This window comes from Triturus cristatus, chromosome 10 (assembly GCF_964204655.1).
Source record: "Triturus cristatus chromosome 10, aTriCri1.1, whole genome shotgun sequence".
Lineage (NCBI taxonomy): Eukaryota > Metazoa > Chordata > Amphibia > Caudata > Salamandridae > Triturus > Triturus cristatus.
The window spans coordinates 856,591,037-856,610,893 of NC_140593.1; the positions used below are offsets into that span (position 1 = coordinate 856,591,037).

Below are 19,857 nucleotides of genomic sequence, written 5' to 3' on the forward strand. Positions count from 1 at the left end.
CCAGGATGGCCATTTTTGGGCAAGTCACCTCCTTTCCTCCTGCCTCAATCTAGAATTGGCTGCAAATCACAAGATAGAGTTCAATGTCCGTGTGTACTGCCTACTCCCAGATACCTCTCTGTCTTCCTTATGTAAATTAAAATTCGCAAGGGGGGACCAATGACAATCTGCTCCTCCCACATAACCAGGAAGCCCTGTTGAACATGTCTGCCTGTGTTGTTGCAGGGACAGTGCCTTCTCCGCCCAAAAGGTGGCAGGAGAGCCTCACAACAAAGATGGGATCAACTGCTTAATGAGAAACCAGCACGGCAGTTTGTGTGATGGAGTGCAAATTTAACTGAAGGTGTGCCTGAGGTGTCCCTTCCAGGAATACATGGAATTGTGATTGAGGGCCCAGCCTGATCGTTGGTGGATTTCTCGTCATATGTTACAGGTCCGTGCAAAGATTGTGGTGTGTGGGGAATGCACTGCAAAAAACAGGACGATTTAAGGGTGTAAAAGAAACCTGTCAGAAGTGGGATTTGAACCCACGCCTCCATGAGGAGACCAGAAGTCTCAGTTGCACTGAAGATCAAGCTCTCTTGAGTCTGGCGCCTTAGACCACTCGGCCATCCTGACAGCCCTGGGTGTGTACAGATCTGACTCTTCTGACTGCACCTGCCAATGTTTGCACTTACAACGTTCACAGCAATGTCACAAGTGTAAAGACCCCACAATACAACATGGCATGACAAAAAAAAAGCTAGGCACAAGAGCGACCACTGATGGATGCGGATTACTTTGTTTCGTCTTGCAAAAGTAAAGGAAGTTTCCCATGGCTCTCTGGGTTCAAGGACCGCCTCTTCTTAAGCTTGCATTGAGATAATAAGGTTTTAGAGGGTGCACATAAAAGCAGCACATGCACAGTGTTTCTGCCCGGTCTCGAACCGGGGACCTTTCGCGTGTTAGGCGAACGTGATGACCACTACACTACAGAAACTCACTTGCTGTGTTTTACTGTTAGAGCAAGGTTCCTCTCAAGGGTTCTCTCTACTTCTATTCTGCTGTATCAGCAGCCACTCAGAAAGCGAGGAACAAGTGTGAAAACTGCAGAGATATCAGCCAACATACTTGCAATTAGACGTATTAAAAATTGACTTATGCAGGCATCGACAGACAAATATCTGATGCCTAAATGCCAGCAAGTACAGCTTGGGAAAGCATCACCTGGGACACACACAGACTAAGCATGAAGGCAGAAAAAGCACGGTGATCCATGTTTCTTATGAGGTTCAAAATATTTTGTGCAACAATGCGGCGAGTGTAATGAGAAATAGTCAGGCATTGTGAGTTTTGAGTAGGATTCGTATGTTTACCTCTGAAAAAGGGCTCGTCCGGGATTTGAACCCGGGACCTCTCGCACCCTAAGCGAGAATCATACCCCTAGACCAACGAGCCGAGGCACACAAGAGTCGCCTTTCGCACCGGCTCCGGGGATTATTGGCAGCGAGTTAGTGAATGCTTCACCCAAAGCAAGCAACTGCACATGCTGCTCTCTTCTGCAATATGGTTGCTGTCTTTTCCATGGCCGTCATCGAACAAGAAATGAAAATGCCTCTATCCTTCAGACATTTTGTTTGTTCTAGGTGTATGCTCTCGGTGAGGTCAATAAAACCATTTCTGCTCTCATGCCTTGCTTTCATGTAGGAGGCCCAACCTTCAGTACACAAGGACGTGCAAACGAATAGCGCAAACTATCGTCACTTCTCTTTTTGAGCTGTCACTGATACCCCTGGAGCACAGTACGTCACGCTGGTGAGGGATAGACAGCTTCCATTATCTCAGCTTTCCTATAAATTGAGAGAGTAAATGCAAACTGTGTGAAAATCAGAAAGTTGCTGTTTTTGCCCGGTCTCGAACCAGGGACCTTTCGCGTGTAAAGCGAACGTGATAACCACTACACTACAGAAACAGACACGCTTGCAGGAATCTTCTTGGCATGTAGTGGGCTGGAATGCACAGACCAAGGGCCAATGTCCATGAAGCTCAAAGTTGGACCCTCCTTACCCGATCTCTTTCTTTGGAAGAAAGGAACGAGGACCCCTTTTATTCCAAAAGGCGATTTTAAAACCATACCTGAAACCACACTAGAAAAACACTTTGCATTTAATTTTCCTACACTGATGGTCCACCCCAGAAAAGCAGTTGCAAAGAAGTCCGGCACTGAAATTCTATACGCCAAAAGTGGGAAATAGCGTAGAGGGAAAGGAACTTTCTCACCATACACGGCGTCTTATAGCATTGAAAAGAAGAAATGGCCCTATATAATAAGCAGCCTAAAAATAATTCCACAGCATGGGCTCGTCCGGGATTTGAACCCGGGACCTCTCGCACCCGAAGCGAGAATCATACCCCTAGACCAACGAGCCTGATTCCCCAGTCAGCATTTTAAGCAATTTCTGATGCGTCTTTCAGAAACAAAGCAGGGCTATTTGGCTGCTCTCTCTCTATGTGAACCACAAAAAGTCATGTTTTCTCTCAAGGTGTTGTTTTTTTCACTCTTGCAAGGAAGGGATCAGTCGATATCCTAGCTGCCAGAGAGCAGAAAAAAGGCGCTGATGAGAACTGCAGGCACTTTCTGGCACTTGTACTCCTCTGCAAGTCCTGGACACTTGCCCCATAGACTTCCACCCCAGATGCAAGGGAGGGCCTGCCAATTCTTGCTCCTAAGACAGAGACATTTGATTCCTGGATTCAAACACGCTCACTCAGCGCTCGATCAGGCTCGATCAGGCGAGATTTATATGAGTGGCTCTCAGGACTGAAACACTAACCTGGGAGCCCCAGGGTGGCTGAATTTCCAGGATGGCAATTTTTGGGCAAGTCACCTCCTTTCCTCCTGCCTCAATCTAGAATTGGCTGCAAATCACAAGATAGAGTTCAATGTCCGTGTGTACTGCCTACTCCCAGATACCTCTCTGTCTTCCTTATGTAAATTAAAATTCGCAAGGGGGGACCAATGACAATCTGCTCCTCCCACATAACCAGGAAGCCCTGTTGAACATGTCTGCCTGTGTTGTTGCAGGGACAGTGCCTTCTCCGCCCAAAAGGTGGCAGGAGAGCCTCACAACAAAGATGGGATCAACTGCTTAATGAGAAACCAGCACGGCAGTTTGTGTGATGGAGTGCAAATTTAACTGAAGGTGTGCCTGAGGTGTCCCTTCCAGGAATACATGGAATTGTGATTGAGGGCCCAGCCTGATCGTTGGTGGATTTCTCGTCATATGTTACAGGTCCGTGCAAAGATTGTGGTGTGTGGGGAATGCACTGCAAAAAACAGGACGATTTAAGGGTGTAAAAGAAACCTGTCAGAAGTGGGATTTGAACCCACGCCTCCATGAGGAGACCAGAAGTCTCAGTTGCACTGAAGATCAAGCTCTCTTGAGTCTGGCGCCTTAGACCACTCGGCCATCCTGACAGCCCTGGGTGTGTACAGATCTGACTCTTCTGACTGCACCTGCCAATGTTTGCACTTACAACGTTCACAGCAATGTCACAAGTGTAAAGACCCCACAATACAACATGGCATGACAAAAAAAAAGCTAGGCACAAGAGCGACCACTGATGGATGCGGATTACTTTGTTTCGTCTTGCAAAAGTAAAGGAAGTTTCCCATGGCTCTCTGGGTTCAAGGACCGCCTCTTCTTAAGCTTGCATTGAGATAATAAGGTTTTAGAGGGTGCACATAAAAGCAGCTCATGCACAGTGTTTCTGCCCGGTCTCGAACCGGGGACCTTTCGCGTGTTAGGCGAACGTGATGACCACTACACTACAGAAACTCACTTGCTGTGTTTTACTGTTAGAGCAAGGTTCCTCCCAAGGGTTCTCTCTACTTCTATTCTGCTGTATCAGCAGCCACTCAGAAAGCGAGGAACAAGTGTGAAAACTGCAGAGATATCAGCCAACATACTTGCAATTAGACGTATTAAAAATTGACTTATGCAGGCATCGACAGACAAATATCTGATGCCTAAATGCCAGCAAGTACAGCTTGGGAAAGCATCACCTGGGACACACACAGACTAAGCATGAAGGCAGAAAAAGCACGGTGATCCATGTTTCTTATGAGGTTCAAAATATTTTGTGCAACAATGCGGCGAGTGTAATGAGAAATAGTCAGGCATTGTGAGTTTTGAGTAGGATTCGTATGTTTACCTCTGAAAAAGGGCTCGTCCGGGATTTGAACCCGGGACCTCTCGCACCCTAAGCGAGAATCATACCCCTAGACCAACGAGCCGAGGCACACAAGAGTCGCCTTTCGCACCGGCTCCGGGGATTATTGGCAGCGAGTTAGTGAATGCTTCACCCAAAGCAAGCAACTGCACATGCTGCTCTCTTCTGCAATATGGTTGCTGTCTTTTCCATGGCCGTCATCGAACAAGAAATGAAAATGCCTCTATCCTTCAGACATTTTGTTTGTTCTAGGTGTATGCTCTCGGTGAGGTCAATAAAACCATTTCTGCTCTCATGCATTGCTTTCATGAAGGAGGCCCAACCTTCAGTACACAAGGACGTGCAAACGAATAGCGCAAACTATCGTCACTTCTCTTTTTGAGCTGTCACTGATACCCCTGGAGCATAGTACGTCACGCTGGTGAGGGATAGACAGCTTCCATTATCTCAGCTTTCCTATAAATTGAGAGAGTAAATGCAAACTGTGTGAAAAACAGAAAGTTGCTGTTTCTGCCCGGTCTCGAACCAGGGACCTTTCGCGTGTAAAGCGAACGTGATAACCACTACACTACAGAAACAGACACGCTTGCAGGAATCTTCTTGGCATGTAGTGGGCTGGAATGCACAGACCAAGGGCCAATGTCCATGAAGCTCAAAGTTGGACCCTCCTTACCCGATCTCTTTCTTTGGAAGAAAGGAACGAGGACCCCTTTTATTCCAAAAGGCGATTTTAAAACCATACCTGAAACCACACTAGAAAAACACTTTGCATTTAATTTTCCTACACTGATGGTCCACCCCAGAAAAGCAGTTGCAAAGAAGTCCGGATCTGAAATTCTATACGCCAAAAGTGGGAAATAGCGTAGAGGGAAAGGAACTTTCTCACCATACACGGCGTCTTATAGCATTGAAAAGAAGAAATGGCCCTATATAATAAGCAGCCTAAAAATAATTCCACAGCATGGGCTCGTCCGGGATCTGAACCCGGGACCTCTCGCACCCGAAGCGAGAATCATACCCCTAGACCAACGAGCCTGATTCCCCAGTCGGCATTTTAAGCAATTTCTGATGCGTCTTTCAGAAACAAAGCAGGGCTATTTGGCTGCTCTCTCTCTATGTGAACCACAAAAAGTCATGTTTTCTCTCAAGGTGTTGTTTTTTTCACTCTTGCAAGGAAGGGATCAGTCGATATCCTAGCTGCCAGAGAGCAGAAAAAAGGCGCTGATGAGAACTGCAGGCACTTTCTGGCACTTGTACTCCTCTGCAAGTCCTGGACACTTGCCCCATAGACTTCCACCCCAGATGCAAGGGAGGGCCTGCCAATTCTTGCTCCTAAGACAGAGGCATTTGATTCTTGTATTCAAACACGCTCACTCAGCGCTCGATCAGGCTCGATCAGGCGAGATTTATATGAGTGGCTCGCAGGACTGAAACACTAACCTGGGAGCCCCAGGGTGGCTGAATTCCCAGGATGGCCATTTTTGGGCAAGTCACCTCCTTTCCTCCTGCCTCAATCTAGAATTGGCTGCAAATCACAAGATAGAGTTCAATGTCCGTGTGTACTGCCTACTCCCAGATACCTCTCTGTCTTCCTTATGTAAATTAAAATTCGCAAGGGGGGACCAATGACAATCTGCTCCTCCCACATAACCAGGAAGCCCTGTTGAACATGTCTGCCTGTGTTGTTGCAGGGACAGTGCCTTCTCCGCCCAAAAGGTGGCAGGAGAGCCTCACAACAAAGATGGGATCAACTGCTTAATGAGAAACCAGCACGGCAGTTTGTGTGATGGAGTGCAAATTTAACTGAAGGTGTGCCTGAGGTGTCCCTTCCAGGAATACATGGAATTGTGATTGAGGGCCCAGCCTGATCGTTGGTGGATTTCTCGTCATATGTTACAGGTCCGTGCAAAGATTGTGGTGTGTGGGGAATGCACTGCAAAAAACAGGACGATTTAAGGGTGTAAAAGAAACCTGTCAGAAGTGGGATTTGAACCCACGCCTCCATGAGGAGACCAGAAGTCTCAGTTGCACTGAAGATCAAGCTCTCTTGAGTCTGGCGCCTTAGACCACTCAGCCATCCTGACAGCCCTGGGTGTGCACAGATCTGACTCTTCTGACTGCACCTGCCAATGTTTGCACTTACAACGTTCACAGCAATGTCACAAGTGTAAAGACCCCACAATACAACATGGCATGACAAAAAAAAAGCTAGGCACAAGAGCGACCACTGATGGATGCGGATTACTTTGTTTCGTCTTGCAAAAGTAAAGGAAGTTTCCCATGGCTCGCTGGGTTCAAGGACCGCCTCTTCTTAAGCTTGCATTGAGATAATAAGGTTTTAGAGGGTGCACATAAAAGCAGCTCATGCACATTGTTTCTGCCCGGTCTCGAACCGGGGACCTTTCGCGTGTTAGGCGAACGTGATGACCACTACACTACAGAAAGTCACTTGCTTTGTTTTACTGTTAGAGCAAGGTTCCTCTCAAGGGTTCTCTCTACTTCTATTCTGCTGTATCAGCAGCCACTCAGAAAGCGAGGAGCAAGTGTGAAAACTGCAGAGATATCAGCCAACATACTTGCAATTAGACGTATTAAAAATTGACTTATGCAGGCATCGACAGACAAATATCTGATGCCTAAATGCCAGCAAGTACAGCTTGGGAAAGCATCACCTGGGACACACAGAGACTAAGCATGAAGGCAGAAAAAGCATGGTGATCCATGTTTCTTATGAGGTTCAAAATATTTTGTGCAACAATGCGGCGAGTGTAATGAGAAATAGTCAGGCATTGTGAGTTTTGAGTAGGATTCGTATGTTTACCTCTGAAAAAGGGCTCGTCCGGGATTTGAACCCGGGACCTCTCGCACCCTAAGCGAGAATCATACCCCTAGACCAACGAGCCGAGGCACACAAGAGTTGCCTTTCGCACCGGCTCCGGGGATTATTGGCAGCGAGTTAGTGAATGCTTCACCCAAAGCAAGCAACTGCACATGCTGCTCTCTTCTGCAATATGGTTGCTGTCTTTTCCATGGCCGTCATCGAACAAGAAATGAAAATGCCTCTATCCTTCAGACATTTTGTTTGTTCTAGGTGTATGCTCTCGGTGAGGTCAATAAAACCATTTCTGCTCTCATGCCTTGCTTTCATGAAGTAGGCCCAACCTTCAGTACACAAGGACGTGCAAACGAATAGCGCAAACTATCGTCACTTCTCTTTTTGAGCTGTCACTGATACCCCTGGAGCACAGTACGTCACGCTGGTGAGGGATAGACAGCTTCCATTATCTCAGCTTTCCTATAAATTGAGAGAGTAAATGCAAACTGTGTGAAAAACAGAAAGCTGCTGTTTCTGCCCGGTCTCGAACCAGGGACCTTTCGCGTGTAAAGCGAACGTGATAACCACTACACTACAGAAACAGACACGCTAGCAGGAATCTTCTTGGCATGTAGTGGGCTGGAATGCACAGACCAAGGGCCAATGACCATGAAGCTCAAAGTTGGACCCTCCTTACCCGATCTCTTTCTTTGGAAGAAAGGAACGAGGACCCCTTTTATTCCAAAAGGCGATTTTAAAACCATACCTGAAACCACACTAGAAAAACACTTTGCATTTAATTTTCCTACACTGATGGTCCACCCCAGAAAAGCAGTTGCAAAGAAGTCCGGCACTGAAATTCTATACGCCAAAAGTGGGAAATAGCGTAGAGGGAAAGGAACTTTCTCACCATACACGGCGTCTTATAGCATTGAAAAGAAGAAATGGCCCTATATAATAGGCAGCCTAAAAATAATTCCACAGCATGGGCTCGTCCGGGATTTGAACCCGGGACCTCTCGCACCCGAAGCGAGAATCATACCCCTAGACCAACGAGCCTGATTCCCCAGTCGGCATTTTAAGCAATTTCTGATGCGTCTTTCAGAAACAAAGCAGGGCTATTTGGCTGCTCTCTCTCTATGTGAACCACAAAAAGTCATGTTTTCTCTCAAGGTGTTGTTTTTTTCACTCTTGCAAGGAAGGGATCAGTCGATATCCTAGCTGCCAGAGAGCAGAAAAAAGGCGCTGATGAGAACTGCAGGCACTTTCTGGCACTTGTACTCCTCTGCAAGTCCTGGACACTTGCCCCATAGACTTCCACCCCAGATGCAAGGGAGGGCCTGCCAATTCTTGCTCCTAAGACAGAGGCATTTGATTCTTGTATTCAAACACGCTCACTCAGCGCTCGATCAGGCGAGATTTATATGAGTGGCTCGCAGGACTGAAACACTAACCTGGGAGCCCCAGGGTGGCTGAATTCCCAGGATGGCCATTTTTGGGCAAGTCACCTCCTTTCCTCCTGCCTCAATCTAGAATTGGCTGCAAATCACAAGATAGAGTTCAATGTCCGTGTGTACTGCCTACTCCCAGATACCTCTCTGTCTTCCTTATGTAAATTAAAATTCGCAAGGGGGGACCAATGACAATCTGCTCCTCCCACATAACCAGGAAGCCCTGTTGAACATGTCTGCCTGTGTTGTTGCAGGGACAGTGCCTTCTCCGCCCAAAAGGTGGCAGGAGAGCCTCACAACAAAGATGGGATCAACTGCTTAATGAGAAACCAGCACGGCAGTTTGTGTGATGGAGTGCAAATTTAACGGAAGGTGTGCCTGAGGTGTCCCTTCCAGGAATACATGGAATTGTGATTGAGGGCCCAGCCTGATCGTTGGTGGATTTCTCGTCATATGTTACAGGTCCGTGCAAAGATTGTGGTGTGTGGGGAATGCACTGCAAAAAACAGGACGATTTAAGGGTGTAAAAGAAACCTGTCAGAAGTGGGATTTGAACCCACGCCTCCATGAGGAGACCAGAAGTCTCAGTTGCACTGAAGATCAAGCTCTCTTGAGTCTGGCGCCTTAGACCACTCGGCCATCCTGACAGCCCTGGGTGTGCACAGATCTGACTCTTCTGACTGCACCTGCCAATGTTTGCACTTACAACGTTCACAGCAATGTCACAAGTGTAAAGACCCCACAATACAACATGGCATGACAAAAAAAAAGCTAGGCACAAGAGCGACCACTGATGGATGCGGATTACTTTGTTTCGTCTTGCAAAAGTAAAGGAAGTTTCCCATGGCTCGCTGGGTTCAAGGACCGCCTCTTCTTAAGCTTGCATTGAGATAATAAGGTTTTAGAGGGTGCACATAAAAGCAGCTCATGCACAGTGTTTCTGCCCGGTCACCTTTCGCGTGTTAGGCGAACGTGATGACCACTACACTACAGAAACTCACTTGCTGTGTTTTACTGTTAGAGCAAGGTTCCTCTCAAGGGTTCTCTCTACTTCTATTCTGCTGTATCAGCAGCCACTCAGAAAGCGAGGAACAAGTGTGAAAACTGCAGAGATATCAGCCAACATACTTGCAATTAGACGTATTAAAAATTGACTTATGCAGGCATCGACAGACAAATATCTGATGCCTAAATGCCAGCAAGTACAGCTTGGGAAAGCATCACCTGGGACACACAGAGACTAAGCATGAAGGCAGAAAAAGCACGGTGATCCATGTTTCTTATGAGGTTCAAAATATTTTGTGCAACAATGCGGCGAGTGTAATGAGAAATAGTCAGGCATTGTGAGTTTTGAGTAGGATTCGTATGTTTACCTCTGAAAAAGGGCTCGTCCGGGATTTGAACCCGGGACCTCTCGCACCCTAAGCGAGAATCATACCCCTAGACCAACGAGCCGAGGCACACAAGAGTCGCCTTTCGCACCGGCTCCGGGGATTATTGGCAGCGAGTTAGTGAATGCTTCACCCAAAGCAAGCAACTGCACATGCTGCTCTCTTCTGCAATATGGTTGCTGTCTTTTCCATGGCCGTCATCGAACAAGAAATGAAAATGCCTCTATCCTTCAGACATTTTGTTTGTTCTAGGTGTATGCTCTCGGTGAGGTCAATAAAACCATTTCTGCTCTCATGCCTTGCTTTCATGAAGGAGGCCCAACCTTCAGTACACAAGGACGTGCAAACGAATAGCGCAAACTATCGTCACTTCTCTTTTTGAGCTGTCACTGATACCCCTGGAGCACAGTAGGTCACGCTGGTGAGGGATAGACAGCTTCCATTATCTCAGCTTTCCTATAAATTGAGAGAGTAAATGCAAACTGTGTGAAAAACAGAAAGTTGCTGTTTCTGCCCGGTCTCGAACCAGGGACCTTTCGCGTGTAAAGCGAACGTGATAGCCACTACACTACAGAAACAGACACGCTTGCAGGAATCTTCTTGGCATGTAGTGGGCTGGAATGCACAGACCAAGGGCCAATGTCCATGAACCTCAAAGTTGGACCCTCCTTACCCGATCTCTTTCTTTGGAAGAAAGGAACGAGGACCCCTTTTATTTTTAAAACCATACCTGAAACCACACTAGAAAAACACTTTGCATTTAATTTTCCTACACTGATGGTCCACCCCAGAAAAGCAGTTGCAAAGAAGTCCGGCACTGAAATTCTATACGCCAAAAGTGGGAAATAGCGTAGAGGGAAAGGAACTTTCTCACCATACACGGCGTCTTATAGCATTGAAAAGAAGAAATGGCCCTATATAATAAGCAGCCTAAAAATAATTCCACAGCATGGGCTCGTCCGGGATTTGAACCCGGGACCTCTCGCACCCGAAGCGAGAATCATACCCCTAGACCAACTAGCCTGATTCCCCAGTCAGCATTTTAAGCAATTTCTGATGCGTCTTTCAGAAACAAAGCAGGGCTATTTGGCTGCTCTCTCTCTATGTGAACCACAAAAAGTCATGTTTTCTCTCAAGGTGTTGTTTTTTTCACTCTTGCAAGGAAGGGATCAGTCGATATCCTAGCTGCCAGAGAGCAGAAAAAAGGCGCTGATGAGAACTGCAGGCACTTTCTGGCACTTGTACTCCTCTGCAAGTCCTGGACACTTGCCCCATAGACTTCCACCCCAGATGCAAGGGAGGGCCTGCCAATTCTTGCTCCTAAGACAGAGGCATTTGATTCCTGGATTCAAACACGCTCACTCAGCGCTCGATCAGGCTCGATCAGGCGAGATTTATATGAGTGGCTCGCAGGACTGAAACACTAACCTGGGAGCCCCAGGGTGGCTGAATTTCCAGGATGGCCATTTTTGGGCAAGTCACCTCCTTTCCTCCTGCCTCAATCTAGAATTGGCTGCAAATCACAAGATAGAGTTCAATGTCCGTGTGTACTGCCTACTCCCAGTTACCTCTCTGTCTTCCTTATGTAAATTAAAATTCGCAAGGGGGGACCAATGACAATCTGCTCCTCCCACATAACCAGGAAGCCCTGTTGAACATGTCTGCCTGTGTTGTTGCAGGGACAGTGCTTTCTCCGCCCAAAAGGTGGCAGGAGAGCCTCACAACAAAGATGGGATCAACTGCTTAATGAGAAACCAGCACGGCAGTTTGTGTGATGGAGTGCAAATTTAACTGAAGGTGTGCCTGAGGTGTCCCTTCCAGGAATACATGGAATTGTGATTGAGGGCCCAGCCTGATCGTTGGTGGATTTCTCGTCATATGTTACAGGTCCGTGCAAAGATTGTGGTGTGTGGGGAATGCACTGCAAAAAACAGGACGATTTAAGGGTGTAAAAGAAACCTGTCAGAAGTGGGATTTGAACCCACGCCTCCATGAGGAGACCAGAAGTCTCAGTTGCACTGAAGATCAAGCTCTCTTGAGTCTGGCGCCTTAGACCACTCGGCCATCCTGACAGCCCTGGGTGTGTACAGATCTGACTCTTCTGACTGCACCTGCCAATGTTTGCACTTACAACGTTCACAGCAATGTCACAAGTGTAAAGACCCCACAATACAACATCGCATGACAAAAAAAAAGCTAGGCACAAGAGCGACCACTGATGGATGCGGATTACTTTGTTTCGTCTTGCAAAAGTAAAGGAAGTTTCCCATGGCTCTCTGGGTTCAAGGACCGCCTCTTCTTAAGCTTGCATTGAGATAATAAGGTTTTAGAGGGTGCACATAAAAGCAGCTCATGCACAGTGTTTCTGCCCGGTCTCGAACCGGGGACCTTTCGCGTGTTAGGCGAACATGATGACCACTACACTACAGAAACTCACTTGCTGTGTTTTACTGTTAGAGCAAGGTTCCTCTCAAGGGTTCTCTCTACTTCTATTCTGCTGTATCAGCAGCCACTCAGAAAGAGAGGAACAAGTGTGAAAACTGCAGAGATATCAGCCAACATACTTGCAATTAGACGTATTAAAAATTGACTTATGCAGGCATCGACAGACAAATATCTGATGCCTAAATGCCAGCAAGTACAGCTTGGGAAAGCATCACCTGGGACACACACAGACTAAGCATGAAGGCAGAAAAAGCACGGTGATCCATGTTTCTTATGAGGTTCAAAATATTTTGTGCAACAATGCGGCGAGTGTAATGAGAAATAGTCAGGCATTGTGAGTTTTGAGTAGGATTCGTATGTTTACCTCTGAAAAAGGGCTCGTCCGGGATTTGAACCCGGGACCTCTCGCACCCTAAGCGAGGATCATACCCCTAGACCAACAAGCCGAGGCACACAAGAGTCGCCTTTCGCACCGGCTCCGGGGATTATTGGCAGCGAGTTAGTGAATGCTTCACCCAAAGCAAGCAACTGCACATGCTGCTCTCTTCTGCAATATGGTTGCTGTCTTTTCCATGGCCGTCATCGAACAAGAAATGAAAATGCCTCTATCCTTCAGACATTTTGTTTGTTCTAGGTGTATGCTCTCGGTGAGGTCAATAAAACCATTTCTGCTCTCATGCCTTGCTTTCATGAAGGAGGCCCAACCTTCAGTACACAAGGACGTGCAAACGAATAGCGCAAACTATCGTCACTTCTCTTTTTGAGCTGTCACTGATACCCCTGGAGCACAGTACGTCACGCTGGTGAGGGATAGACAGCTTCCATTATCTCAGCTTTCCTATAAATTGAGAGAGTAAATGCAAACTGTGTGAAAAACAGAAAGTTGCTGTTTCTGCCCGGTCTCGAACCAGGGACCTTTCGCGTGTAAAGCGAACGTGATAACCACTACACTACAGAAACAGACACGCTTGCAGGAATCTTCTTGGCATGTAGTGGGCTGGAATGCACAGACCAAGGGCCAATGTCCATGAAGCTCAAAGTTGGACCCTCCTTACCCGATCTCTTTCTTTGGAAGAAAGGAACGAGGACCCCTTTTATTCCAAAAGGCGATTTTAAAACCATACCTGAAACCACACTAGAAAAACACTTTGCATTTAATTTTCCTACACTGATGGTCCACCCCAGAAAAGCAGTTGCAAAGAAGTCCGGCACTGAAATTCTATACGCCAAAAGTGGGAAATAGCGTAGAGGGAAAGGAACTTTCTCACCATACACGGCGTCTTATAGCATTGAAAAGAAGAAATGGCCCTATATAATAAGCAGCCTAAAAATAATTCCACAGCATGGGCTCGTCCGGGATTTGAACCCGGGACCTCTCGCACCCGAAGCGAGAATCATACCCCTAGACCAACGAGCCTGATTCCCCAGTCGGCATTTTAAGCAATTTCTGATGCGTCTTTCAGAAACAAAGCAGGGCTATTTGGCTGCTCTCTCTCCATGTGAACCACAAAAAGTCATGTTTTCTCTCAAGGTGTTGTTTTTTTCACTCTTGCAAGGAAGGGATCAGTCGATATCCTAGCTGCCAGAGAGCAGAAAAAAGGCGCTGATGAGAACTGCAGGCACTTTCTGGCACTTGTACTCCTCTGCAAGTCCTGGACACTTGCCCCATAGACTTCCACCCCAGATGCAAGGGAGGGCCTGCCAATTCTTGCTCCTAAGACAGAGGCATTTGATTCTTGTATTCAAACACGCTCACTCAGCGCTCGATCAGGCGAGATTTATATGAGTGGCTCGCAGGACTGAAACACTAACCTGGGAGCCCCAGGGTGGCTGAATTCCCAGGATGGCCATTTTTGGGCAAGTCACCTCCTTTCCTCCTGCCTCAATCTAGAATTGGCTGCAAATCACAAGATAGAGTTCAATGTCCGTGTGTACTGCCTACTCCCAGATACCTCTCTGTCTTCCTTATGTAAATTAAAATTCGCAAGGGGGGACCAATGACAATCTGCTCCTCCCACATAACCAGGAAGCCCTGTTGAACATGTCTGCCTGTGTTGTTGCAGGGACAGTGCCTTCTCCGCCCAAAAGGTGGCAGGAGAGCCTCACAACAAAGATGGGATCAACTGCTTAATGAGAAACCAGCACGGCAGTTTGTGTGATGGAGTGCAAATTTAACGGAAGGTGTGCCTGAGGTGTCCCTTCCAGGAATACATGGAATTGTGATTGAGGGCCCAGCCTGATCGTTGGTGGATTTCTCGTCATATGTTACAGGTCCGTGCAAAGATTGTGGTGTGTGGGGAATGCACTGCAAAAAACAGGACGATTTAAGGGTGTAAAAGAAACCTGTCAGAAGTGGGATTTGAACCCACGCCTCCATGAGGAGACCAGAAGTCTCAGTTGCACTGAAGATCAAGCTCTCTTGAGTCTGGCGCCTTAGACCACTCGGCCATCCTGACAGCCCTGGGTGTGCACAGATCTGACTCTTCTGACTGCACCTGCCAATGTTTGCACTTACAACGTTCACAGCAATGTCACAAGTGTAAAGACCCCACAATACAACATGGCATGACAAAAAAAAAGCTAGGCACAAGAGCGACCACTGATGGATGCGGATTACTTTGTTTCGTCTTGCAAAAGTAAAGGAAGTTTCCCATGGCTCGCTGGGTTCAAGGACCGCCTCTTCTTAAGCTTGCATTGAGATAATAAGGTTTTAGAGGGTGCACATAAAAGCAGCTCATGCACAGTGTTTCTGCCCGGTCACCTTTCGCGTGTTAGGCGAACGTGATGACCACTACACTACAGAAACTCACTTGCTGTGTTTTACTGTTAGAGCAAGGTTCTTCTCAAGGGTTCTCTCTACTTCTATTCTGCTGTATCAGCAGCCACTCAGAAAGCGAGGAACAAGTGTGAAAACTGCAGAGATATCAGCCAACATACTTGCAATTAGACGTATTAAAAATTGACTTATGCAGGCATCGACAGACAAATATCTGATGCCTAAATGCCAGCAAGTACAGCTTGGGAAAGCATCACCTGGGACACACACAGACTAAGCATGAAGGCAGAAAAAGCACGGTGATCCATGTTTCTTATGAGGTTCAAAATATTTTGTGCAACAATGCGGCGAGTGTAATGAGAAATAGTCAGGCATTGTGAGTTTTGAGTAGGATTCGTATGTTTACCTCTGAAAAAGGGCTCGTCCGGGATTTGAACCCGGGACCTCTCGCACCCTAAGCGAGAATCATACCCCTAGACCAACGAGCCGAGGCACACAAGAGTCGCCTTTCGCACCGGCTCCGGGGATTATTGGCAGCGAGTTAGTGAATGCTTCACCCAAAGCAAGCAACTGCACATGCTGCTCTCTTCTGCAATATGGTTGCTGTCTTTTCCATGGCCGTCATCGAACAAGAAATGAAAATGCCTCTATCCTTCAGACATTTTGTTTGTTCTAGGTGTATGCTCTCGGTGAGGTCAATAAAACCATTTCTGCTCTCATGCCTTGCTTTCATGAAGGAGGCCCAACCTTCAGTACACAAGGACGTGCAAACGAATAGCGCAAACTATCGTCACTTCTCTTTTTGAGCTGTCACTGATACCCCTGGAGCACAGTAGGTCACGCTGGTGAGGGATAGACAGCTTCCATTATCTCAGCTTTCCTATAAATTGAGAGAGTAAATGCAAACTGTGTGAAAAACAGAAAGTTGCTGTTTCTGCCCGGTCTCGAACCAGGGACCTTTCGCGTGTAAAGCGAACGTGATAGCCACTACACTACAGAAACAGACACGCTTGCAGGAATCTTCTTGGCATGTAGTGGGCTGGAATGCACAGACCAAGGGCCAATGTCCATGAACCTCAAAGTTGGACCCTCCTTACCCGATCTCTTTCTTTGGAAGAAAGGAACGAGGACCCCTTTTATTTTTAAAACCATACCTGAAACCACACTAGAAAAACACTTTGCATTTAATTTTCCTACACTGATGGTCCACCCCAGAAAAGCAGTTGCAAAGAAGTCCGGCACTGAAATTCTATACGCCAAAAGTGGGAAATAGCGTAGAGGGAAAGGAACTTTCTCACCATACACGGCGTCTTATAGCATTGAAAAGAAGAAATGGCCCTATATAATAAGCAGCCTAAAAATAATTCCACAGCATGGGCTCGTCCGGGATTTGAACCCGGGACCTCTCGCACCCGAAGCGAGAATCATACCCCTAGACCAACTAGCCTGATTCCCCAGTCAGCATTTTAAGCAATTTCTGATGCGTCTTTCAGAAACAAAGCAGGGCTATTTGGCTGCTCTCTCTCTATGTGAACCACAAAAAGTCATGTTTTCTCTCAAGGTGTTGTTTTTTTCACTCTTGCAAGGAAGGGATCAGTCGATATCCTAGCTGCCAGAGAGCAGAAAAAAGGCGCTGATGAGAACTGCAGGCACTTTCTGGCACTTGTACTCCTCTGCAAGTCCTGGACACTTGCCCCATAGACTTCCACCCCAGATGCAAGGGAGGGCCTGCCAATTCTTGCTCCTAAGACAGAGGCATTTGATTCCTGGATTCAAACACGCTCACTCAGCGCTCGATCAGGCTCGATCAGGCGAGATTTATATGAGTGGCTCGCAGGACTGAAACACTAACCTGGGAGCCCCAGGGTGGCTGAATTTCCAGGATGGCCATTTTTGGGCAAGTCACCTCCTTTCCTCCTGCCTCAATCTAGAATTGGCTGCAAATCACAAGATAGAGTTCAATGTCCGTGTGTACTGCCTACTCCCAGATACCTCTCTGTCTTCCTTATGTAAATTAAAATTCGCAAGGGGGGACCAATGACAATCTGCTCCTCCCACATAACCAGGAAGCCCTGTTGAACATGTCTGCCTGTGTTGTTGCAGGGACAGTGCTTTCTCCGCCCAAAAGGTGGCAGGAGAGCCTCACAACAAAGATGGGATCAACTGCTTAATGAGAAACCAGCACGGCAGTTTGTGTGATGGAGTGCAAATTTAACTGAAGGTGTGCCTGAGGTGTCCCTTCCAGGAATACATGGAATTGTGATTGAGGGCCCAGCCTGATCGTTGGTGGATTTCTCGTCATATGTTACAGGTCCGTGCAAAGATTGTGGTGTGTGGGGAATGCACTGCAAAAAACAGGACGATTTAAGGGTGTAAAAGAAACCTGTCAGAAGTGGGATTTGAACCCACGCCTCCATGAGGAGACCAGAAGTCTCAGTTGCACTGAAGATCAAGCTCTCTTGAGTCTGGCGCCTTAGACCACTCGGCCATCCTGACAGCCCTGTGTGTACAGATCTGACTCTTCTGACTGCACCTGCCAATGTTTGCACTTACAACGTTCTCAGCAATGTCACAAGTGTAAAGACCCCACAATACAACATGGCATGACAAAAAAAAAGCTAGGCACAAGAGCGACCACTGATGGATGCGGATTACTTTGTTTCGTCTTGCAAAAGTAAAGGAAGTTTCCCATGGCTCTCTGGGTTCAAGGACCTCCTCTTCTTAAGCTTGCATTGAGATAATAAGGTTTTAGAGGGTGCACATAAAAGCAGCTCATGCACAGTGTTTCTGCCCGGTCTCGAACCGGGGACCTTTCGCGTGTTAGGCGAACATGATGACCACTACACTACAGAAACTCACTTGCTGTGTTTTACTGTTAGAGCAAGGTTCCTCTCAAGGGTTCTCTCTACTTCTATTCTGCTGTATCAGCAGCCACTCAGAAAGCGAGGAACAAGTGTGAAAACTGCAGAGATATCAGCCAACATACTTGCAATTAGACGTATTAAAAATTGACTTATGCAGGCATCGACAGACAAATATCTGATGCCTAAATGCCAGCAAGTACAGCTTGGGAAAGCATCACCTGGGACACACACAGACTAAGCATGAAGGCAGAAAAAGCACGGTGATCCATGTTTCTTATGAGGTTCAAAATATTTTGTGCAACAATGCGGCGAGTGTAATGAGAAATAGTCAGGCATTGTGAGTTTTGTGTAGGATTCGTATGTTTACCTCTGAAAAAGGGCTCGTCCGGGATTTGAACCCGGGACCTCTCGCACCCTAAGCGAGAATCATACCCCTAGACCAACGAGCCGAGGCACACAAGAGTCGCCTTTCGCACCGGCTCCGGGGATTATTGGCAGCGAGTTAGTGAATGCTTCACCCAAAGCAAGCAACTGCACATGCTGCTCTCTTCTGCAATATGGTTGCTGTCTTTTCCATGGCCGTCATCGAACAAGAAATGAAAATGCCTCTATCCTTCAGACATTTTGTTTGTTCTAGGTGTATGCTCTCGGTGAGGTCAATAAAACCATTTCTGCTCTCATGCCTTGCTTTCATGAAGGAGGCCCAACCTTCAGTACACAAGGACGTGCAAACGAATAGCGCAAACTATCGTCACTTCTCTTTTTGAGCTGTCACTGATACCCCTGGAGCACAGTACGTCACGCTGGTGAGGGATAGACAGCTTCCATTATCTCAGCTTTCCTATAAATTGAGAGAGTAAATGCAAACTGTGTGAAAAACAGAAAGTTGCTGTTTCTGCCCGGTCTCGAACCAGGGACCTTTCGCGTGTAAAGCGAACGTGATAACCACTACACTACAGAAACAGACACGCTTGCAGGAATCTTCTTGGCATGTAGTGGGCTGGAATGCACAGACCAAGGGCCAATGTCCATGAAGCTCAAAGTTGGACCCTCCTTACCCGATCTCTTTCTTTGGAAGAAAGGAACGAGGACCCCTTTTATTCCAAAAGGCGATTTTAAAACCATACCTGAAACCACACTAGAAAAACTCTTTGCATTTAATTTTCCTACACTGATGGTCCACCCCAGAAAAGCAGTTGCAAAGAAGTCCGGCACTGAAATTCTATACGCCAAAAGTGGGAAATAGCGTAGAGGGAAAGGAACTTTCTCACCATACACGGCGTCTTATAGCATTGAAAAGAAGAAATGGTCCTATATAATAAGCAGCCTAAAAATAATTCCACAGCATGGGCTCGTCCGGGATTTGAACCCGGGACCTCTCGCACCCGAAGCAAGAATCATACCCCTAGACCAACGAGCCTGATTCCCCAGTCGGCATTTTAAGCAATTTCTGATGCGTCTTTCAGAAACAAAGCAGGGCTATTTGGCTGCTCTCTCTCTATGTGAACCACAAAAAGTCATGTTTTCTCTCAAGGTGTTGTTTTTTTCACTCTTGCAAGGAAGGGATCAGTCGATATCCTAGCTGCCAGAGAGCAGAAAAAAGGCGCTGATGAGAACTGCAGGCACTTTCTGGCACTTGTACTCCTCTGCAAGTCCTGGACACTTGCCCCATAGACTTCCACCCCAGATGCAAGGGAGGGCCTGACAATTCTTGCTCCTAAGACAGAGGCATTTGATTCTTGTATTCAAAGACGCTCACTCAGCGCTCGATCAGGCGAGATTTATATGAGTGGCTCGCAGGACTGAAACACTAACCTGGGAGCCCCAGGGTGGCTGAATTTCCAGGATGGCCATTTTTGGGCAAGTCACCTCCTTTCCTCCTGCCTCAATCTAGAATTGGCTG

The 19,857-nt window shown here is 47.1% G+C and overlaps 20 non-coding genes across 20 annotated transcripts; all 20 read right to left on the reverse strand.

Moving 5' to 3' along the window:
* Positions 1–906: 906 nt before the first annotated feature.
* Positions 907–979, reverse strand: TRNAV-AAC (transfer RNA valine (anticodon AAC)). The gene has a single exon. It is a non-coding gene; the product is annotated as a tRNA-Val (tRNA).
* A 386-nt stretch (positions 980–1,365) lies between these two features.
* On the reverse strand, positions 1,366–1,437 carry TRNAP-AGG (transfer RNA proline (anticodon AGG)). Its single transcript has one exon. It is a non-coding gene; the product is annotated as a tRNA-Pro (tRNA).
* An 899-nt stretch (positions 1,438–2,336) lies between these two features.
* TRNAP-CGG (transfer RNA proline (anticodon CGG)) lies at positions 2,337–2,408 on the reverse strand. Its single transcript has one exon. It is a non-coding gene; the product is annotated as a tRNA-Pro (tRNA).
* Positions 2,409–3,745: 1,337 nt separating this feature from the next.
* On the reverse strand, positions 3,746–3,818 carry TRNAV-AAC (transfer RNA valine (anticodon AAC)). Its single transcript has one exon. It is a non-coding gene; the product is annotated as a tRNA-Val (tRNA).
* A 386-nt stretch (positions 3,819–4,204) lies between these two features.
* Positions 4,205–4,276, reverse strand: TRNAP-AGG (transfer RNA proline (anticodon AGG)). Its single transcript has one exon. It is a non-coding gene; the product is annotated as a tRNA-Pro (tRNA).
* Positions 4,277–4,717: 441 nt separating this feature from the next.
* Positions 4,718–4,790, reverse strand: TRNAV-UAC (transfer RNA valine (anticodon UAC)). The gene has a single exon. It is a non-coding gene; the product is annotated as a tRNA-Val (tRNA).
* Positions 4,791–7,043: 2,253 nt separating this feature from the next.
* On the reverse strand, positions 7,044–7,115 carry TRNAP-AGG (transfer RNA proline (anticodon AGG)). Its single transcript has one exon. It is a non-coding gene; the product is annotated as a tRNA-Pro (tRNA).
* Positions 7,116–7,556: 441 nt separating this feature from the next.
* Positions 7,557–7,629, reverse strand: TRNAV-UAC (transfer RNA valine (anticodon UAC)). The gene has a single exon. It is a non-coding gene; the product is annotated as a tRNA-Val (tRNA).
* Positions 7,630–8,014: 385 nt separating this feature from the next.
* Positions 8,015–8,086, reverse strand: TRNAP-CGG (transfer RNA proline (anticodon CGG)). Its single transcript has one exon. It is a non-coding gene; the product is annotated as a tRNA-Pro (tRNA).
* Positions 8,087–9,861: 1,775 nt separating this feature from the next.
* TRNAP-AGG (transfer RNA proline (anticodon AGG)) lies at positions 9,862–9,933 on the reverse strand. The gene has a single exon. It is a non-coding gene; the product is annotated as a tRNA-Pro (tRNA).
* Positions 9,934–10,374: 441 nt separating this feature from the next.
* TRNAV-UAC (transfer RNA valine (anticodon UAC)) lies at positions 10,375–10,447 on the reverse strand. Its single transcript has one exon. It is a non-coding gene; the product is annotated as a tRNA-Val (tRNA).
* Positions 10,448–12,229: 1,782 nt separating this feature from the next.
* Positions 12,230–12,302, reverse strand: TRNAV-AAC (transfer RNA valine (anticodon AAC)). Its single transcript has one exon. It is a non-coding gene; the product is annotated as a tRNA-Val (tRNA).
* Positions 12,303–13,201: 899 nt separating this feature from the next.
* TRNAV-UAC (transfer RNA valine (anticodon UAC)) lies at positions 13,202–13,274 on the reverse strand. The gene has a single exon. It is a non-coding gene; the product is annotated as a tRNA-Val (tRNA).
* A 385-nt stretch (positions 13,275–13,659) lies between these two features.
* On the reverse strand, positions 13,660–13,731 carry TRNAP-CGG (transfer RNA proline (anticodon CGG)). Its single transcript has one exon. It is a non-coding gene; the product is annotated as a tRNA-Pro (tRNA).
* Positions 13,732–15,506: 1,775 nt separating this feature from the next.
* Positions 15,507–15,578, reverse strand: TRNAP-AGG (transfer RNA proline (anticodon AGG)). The gene has a single exon. It is a non-coding gene; the product is annotated as a tRNA-Pro (tRNA).
* A 441-nt stretch (positions 15,579–16,019) lies between these two features.
* Positions 16,020–16,092, reverse strand: TRNAV-UAC (transfer RNA valine (anticodon UAC)). The gene has a single exon. It is a non-coding gene; the product is annotated as a tRNA-Val (tRNA).
* A 1,780-nt stretch (positions 16,093–17,872) lies between these two features.
* On the reverse strand, positions 17,873–17,945 carry TRNAV-AAC (transfer RNA valine (anticodon AAC)). The gene has a single exon. It is a non-coding gene; the product is annotated as a tRNA-Val (tRNA).
* Positions 17,946–18,331: 386 nt separating this feature from the next.
* TRNAP-AGG (transfer RNA proline (anticodon AGG)) lies at positions 18,332–18,403 on the reverse strand. Its single transcript has one exon. It is a non-coding gene; the product is annotated as a tRNA-Pro (tRNA).
* Positions 18,404–18,844: 441 nt separating this feature from the next.
* On the reverse strand, positions 18,845–18,917 carry TRNAV-UAC (transfer RNA valine (anticodon UAC)). The gene has a single exon. It is a non-coding gene; the product is annotated as a tRNA-Val (tRNA).
* A 385-nt stretch (positions 18,918–19,302) lies between these two features.
* Positions 19,303–19,374, reverse strand: TRNAP-CGG (transfer RNA proline (anticodon CGG)). Its single transcript has one exon. It is a non-coding gene; the product is annotated as a tRNA-Pro (tRNA).
* Between the last annotated feature and the right edge of the window lie 483 nt (positions 19,375–19,857).